The sequence below is a fragment of the Cervus elaphus genome, chromosome 9 (assembly GCF_910594005.1).
Source record: "Cervus elaphus chromosome 9, mCerEla1.1, whole genome shotgun sequence".
NCBI classification, from domain to species: domain Eukaryota; kingdom Metazoa; phylum Chordata; class Mammalia; order Artiodactyla; family Cervidae; genus Cervus; species Cervus elaphus.
The window spans coordinates 13,152,974-13,159,561 of NC_057823.1; positions in this window are offsets into that span (position 1 = coordinate 13,152,974).

Below are 6,588 nucleotides of genomic sequence, written 5' to 3' on the forward strand. Positions count from 1 at the left end.
ATATATAATATCAAAGGGACATAGGAGTCATCTGAAAGAACTCCTAATGGCCAAAATTATCTGTTTAAAAAGATATAATTACAGAAGAAATGTAGCTAAATTGGACTTGATGAAGATGGAGAATTTCTTCAATTCATCAAAAGACACCATTGAGAGAGTAAGAATAAGGAGATAGTTTCGATGCCAGTATATGACCAAAAAGAAACCTCTAGAATATACAAAGAACTCTTATAAACAGAAAATGAATACAACCAAATGGAGAGTTAAGTAAAGTCTTGAATTTCAAAGAAGATATGCAAATGATCAATATGTGTATGAAGGTGTGTGAAACATCGTTAGTTGTCAGAAAAGGGGAAATGGAAACCACAAAAAAAAAAAAGTCCCTAAGTGCAATGTTGTTTCTTGTATTTGATTATCAAATAGGAAAATAATATTAGTGGGGGGAATGGTGAAATCCAAATAAAGTCTATAGGTTGGCTAATAATAACATGTCTCTCATGGTTTTCATCAATGCTAATTTCTAACTATTGACAAAAGTATCATTGTTCTGTAATACTTTAACACAGGAAAAGTTGGGTGAAAGACATACAGGAATTTTCTCTATCAACGTTGCAGCTTTTCTAGAAAAACAAAATTATTCTGAAATAATGTTTGTTTTTGGAAATGTTTTAAAATTTACTACACACTCACTACAAACTCACAAGAATAACTAAAATTTAAATAATGGAAAACAGTAAGCATAACAGAACATGTGGACAACTGGAACTTATACACTGATGATAGAAACAAAAACCGGCAACCCTCTTTAAAAAAAATCATTCAGCAGTGTCTACGAAAATTATATCTACACTCTGATCCATCAATTTCATTTTTAAAAACCCCGAAGAATTGAATGCATAAGTGCACAAAAGATGTAAAAGTATGTTCATTGCAGCTTGATTTATAGTAACAACAACAGTTTAAAAAAATTTTGAAAACAATCCAAATGACCATGAATCAAGTGAACAAATGAACTGTAGTGCTTTCACACAATGGAATGCTACCCAAGATTAGAAAAGGACAAAGTATGTTACACACTAGTATGGGTGGTTATCACAAATGTAACACTGAGTAAAAGAAACCAGACACAGAAGACACATAGTGTTTGTATTCAGTTATAAAATAATTTTTTAAAAATATTAATTGATAAAGTTAATCTGTGGGCTTAGAAATTAGAGTGAAGTGAAAGAGTCTCAGTCATGTGGGATTCTTTGTGACCCGTGGACTGTGTAGCCTGCCAGGCTCCTCTGTCCATGGAATCCTCCATGCAAGAATACTGGAGTTGGTTGCCACTCTCTTCTCCAAGGGATCTTCCCGATTCACGAATCAAACCCAGGTCTCCTGCATTGCAGGCAGATTCTTTATCATCTGAGCCACCAGGGAAGCCTGTGGTGAGTTTTACTTTAAAAAAAAAAAAAAAAAAAAAAGATAAAGTACAAGTTAAGAGGAGGAATGTAAAATGGTTTTTCTTGGGTAGTATCCATGTTGTTTTCCTGATAACAGCATTGACTATATACAGTCAGCAAGAAAAGACTAAGAGCTGACTGTGGCTCAGATCATGATCTCTTTACTGCCAAACTCAGACTGAAATTCAATAAAGTAGAGAAAACCACTAGACCATTCAGGTATGACCTAAATCAAATTCCTTATGACTTTACAGTGGAAATGAGAAATAAATTTAAAGGACTAGATCTGATAGACAGAGTGCCTGATGAACTATGGATGGAGGTTGGTGACATTGTACAGGAGACAGGGATCAAGACCATCCCCAAGAAAAAGAAATGCAAAAGAGCAAAATGGCTGTCTGAGGAGGCCTTACAAATAGCTGTGGAAAAAAGGGAATCAAAAAGAAAAGGAAAAAAGGAAAGATATACCCACTTGAATGCAGAGTTCCAAAGAATAGCAAGGAGAGATAAGAAAGCCTTCCTCAGCGATCAATGCAAAGAAATAGAGGAAAACAACAGAATGGGAAAGACTAGATGTCTCTTCAAGAAAATTAGAGATACCAAGGGAACATTTCATGCAAAGATGGGCTCAATAAAGGACAGAAATGGTAGGGACCTAACAGAAGCAGAAGATATTAAGAAGAGGTGGCAAGAATACACAGAAGAACTGTACAAAAAAGATCTTTGTGACCCAGATAATCACAATGGTGTGATCACTCACCTAGAGCCAGACATCCTGGAATGTGAAGTCAAATGGGCCTTAGGAAGCATCACTATGAACAAAGCTAGTGGATGTGATGGAATTCCAGTTGAGCTATTTCAAATCCTGAAAGATGATGCTGTGAAAGTGCTGCACTCAATATGCCAGCAAATTTCAAAAACTCAGCAGTAGTCACAGGACTGGAAAAGGTCAGTTTTCATTCCAATCCCAAAGAAAGTCAGTGTCAAAGAATGTTCAAACTAGTGCACAATTGCACTCATCTCACATGCTAGTAAAGTAATGCTTAAAATTCTCCATGCCAGGTTTCAGCAATACGTGAACCATGAACTTCCAGATGTTCAAGCTGGTGTTTGTTTTTGTTTTCTTTCTTTTTCTTTTTCTTTCCATTTCCTTAATTTAGGTGTTTTTTTTTTTTTAACTTTATTGTATTTGTTTAACAATATTGTATTTGTCTTGCCATACACTGACATGAATCTGCCATGGGTGTACATGTGTTCCCCTTCCTGAAACCCCCTCCCACGTCCCTCCCCATCCCATCCCTCTGGGCCATCCAAATGGGCCAGCCCTGAGCACCCTGTATCATACATCGAGCCTGGACTCATTCCATTTCACATATGAAAATATATATGTTTAAATGCCATTCTCCCAAATCATCCCACCCTCGCCCTCTCCCACAGAATCTAAAAGGCTGTTCTATACATCTGTGTCTCTTTTGCTGTCTCGCATACAGGGTTATTGTTACCATCTTTCTAAATTCCATATATATCTGTTAGTCGCAGCACCGTTTATAATAGTCAGGTCATGGAAGCAACCTAGATTTCCATCAGCAGACGAATGGATAAGAAAACTGTGGTACATAAACAAAATGGAATATTACTCAACCATTAAAAAGAATACATTTGAATCAGTTCTAACGTGGTGGATGAATCTATAGCCTATTATACAGAGTGAAACAAATATCCTATATTAATGCTTATATATGGAATCTAGAAAGATGGTACTGACAAATCTATTCACAGAACAGCAAAGGAGACACAGACATAGCGAACAGACTCATGGACAAGAGTGGGGAAGAAGAGGGAGAGGGTGAGTTAAATGGAGAGAGTAGTAAGGATGCATATACACTAACATATGCACAGTGATAGCCAATGGGAATTTCTCTATGACTCAGGGATGACTCTATGACTCAGGATGACTACAAAGAGGGATGGGAATAGGTGGGAGATGGGAGGAAGATTCAAGGAGGAGATATATGTACACCTATGGCTAATTCATGTTGATGTATGACAGAAATCAAACCAATATTGTAAACCAATTATCAATCAATTAAAAATAAATAAATTTTTTTTAATTTCCTGAGTAAACTTCAAGTATATAATTACATAACACAGTATAATTATTATCTATTATAACCATACTGTACATCACCAGAACTTATTTATTCTGCATAACTAAAATTTCATGATCTTTAAAAACCAAGATTTCTCTATTTCCCCAACTCTCAGCTCCTCATAACCAACAGAGACTTTAACACCTCACTAACACTGATCAGAGAGATCATCCAGATAGAAGGTCGTTAAAGCAACAGAAGTCCTAAATGCCACAATAGAGCAGTTGGGGACCTAACTGATATTTACAATACATTATATCCCAAAAGAACCAGAGTACACAATCCTCTTCAGGAATGTACGTAGAACATTCTCTAGGATAGATCACATGAGTGTATATCTGTCTGCTCAGTTGTGTCCTACTCTTTGTGACCCTATAGACTGTAGTCCACCTGGGTCTTCTCTCCATGGGATTTTCCAGGCAAGAATATTGGAGTGGGCTGCCATTTCCTTCTCGAATAGGCTACATGTCACAAAACAAGTCTCAATAAGTTTAAGAGGATAGAAAATATATCAAACATCTTTTCCTATCACAATGATATAAAATCAGAAGTCAAGTACAGAAAAAATAATGAGAAAAGAGCTAACATGTGAAGACTAAACAACATGGTACTCAAAAACCAATGGGTCAAGGATTAAAATTTGAGAAGAAATAAGAAAATATCTTGACACACACACAGAAAGAAGGAAAACACACCATTCCAAAATTTTTGGGATGCAGTAAAGGCATTTCTAAGAGAGAAGTTCATAATGACACACATCTCTATCAGGAAGTAAACTCTCAAATTATCTGACATACACATAAAAGAATTATAAAAAGAAGAAAAAACAAACCCTGAAGTTAGCAGAAGGAAGAAACCACAAAAGAATCTGAATTTTCAAAGCAATGTTGAAAAAAATAATTACCTTCTAAGACTTCACTATACTACAATTCTATAGTAATCAAAACAGCATAGTCCAGGCACAAAAACAGACACATAGATCAGTGGAAAAGAATAGAAACCCCAGAAATAAATTAACACACCTATGGCTAATTAATCTATGACAAAGTGGGCAAGAATATACAATGGAGGAAAAACAGTCTCTTCAACAAGTGGTGCTGGGAAAACTAAACAGCCACATATAAAGCAATAAGATTAGAACATTTCCTCACTCCGTTTGCAAATATAAACTCAAAACATTTTAAAGATCTAAATGCAAGACATAAAACAATAAAGCTCCTACAAGAGGACATAGGCCAAACAGTCTTTGACATAAATTGCAGTAATATTTTCTTGGATCAGTCCCTGGAGGCAAAAACATAATAGCAAGAATAATGAAAATTGACTATAACTACAATAAACAGATACTTCTAGTACTAAATAATATATTCCTCGGTGTCTACTATTCTATACAGATTGCTAAGTATTCAATCAATATTTATGAAACACAAGCAAAAGCACAGAAAAAGCAACTCATGAAGAGATCATCAGAATCATACTTAAACTAACAGTCAGGAAATTAAAAATAACTATGAATAATGTATTAAAGGCTGTAGAGCAGTAGCGCTCACCTAAGGGATAACTTGGCCTCAGGAAATGTTTGGCAACTTCCGGAGACAACTTTGGCATCACAGACAATGTTGGCATTAGTGAACAAAAGCAAGGGATTCTGTTTAGCATTCTACAATGCAGAGGACACACTCCCAGTCACAAAGAATTACACAGCCACCCCCAAATGTCAGTAATGCTGAGCTTGAGAAACTCTGCCCTTCCTCTCTATGAATGCTAAACTCAGCTATCTTCTTTTTGCCAATGGATGCAGGAAATTTTCTACAGAATCATATGAGTGGTAAAGAGAAAGTAGCTTTTAATAGAAAATTCAATGTTCTCTTTCTTTCCCTAAGATTGAGAAAACCTTCTCCCACACATTCCAAAATTCTGTTCTGTACATCTGTGTCTCTTTTTCTGTTTTGCATATAGGGCTGTCGTTACCATCTTTCTAAATTCCATATATATGCGTTAATATGCTGTATTGGTCTGTGGGAGAAGGCGAGGGTGGGATGTTTCGAGGGAACAGCATCGAAACATGTATATTATCTAGGGTAAAACAGATCACCAGCCCAGGCTGGATGCATGAGACAAGTGCTCGGGCCTGGTGCACTGGAAAGACCCAGGGGAATCGGGTGGAGAGGGAGGTGGGGGGGGGGGATCGGGATGGGGAATACATGTAAATCCATGGCTGATTCATGTCAATGTATGGCAAAAACCACTACAATATGGTAAAGTAATTAGCCTTCAACTAATAAAAATAAATGAAAAAAAAATAAAGATTGAGAAAACCTGTTCTCCTAGCAAAAGTGGACAGCATGTATGAACACATGAGAAATTTCAAAAGACAATGAGGGCCAACATTTTAAATTTTATAATACCATACTTTTAAAAAATATCTAGTCATAGAAAAAATTGACAAATTTTACTACTCAAATGTTTCTAATAATTAAAGACACCATTTACAAAGACTGAGGACAAGTTAAATTATTTGCAATGTTAGTAAGATACCAATACACATAGTGTATTAAAAAGTGTAAAATTCAACAATAAAAAGGTTAACAAAAAGAGATGTTTGTAAATAATTAACAAAAATAAAAATAAATTGCTTAAAAAGAAGGTGGGATGTTTTGAGAGAACAGCATCAAAACATGTATATTATCTAGAGTGAAACAGATCACCAGCCCAGGCTGGATGCATGAGACAAGTGCTTGGGCCTGGTGCACTGGGAAGACCCAGAGGGATCGGGTAGAGAGGGAGGTGGGAGGGGGGATCAGGATGGGGAATACATGTAAATCCATGGCTGATTCATGTCAATGCATGACAAAAACCACTACAATATTGTAAAGTAATTAGCCTCCAACTATTAAAAATAAATGGAAAAAAAAAATACCTAGTAGTCAAGGAAATTGGAATTAATACAAGGAGCAAATACTGCCGTGCATTAGATTAGAAAAATCTACAGA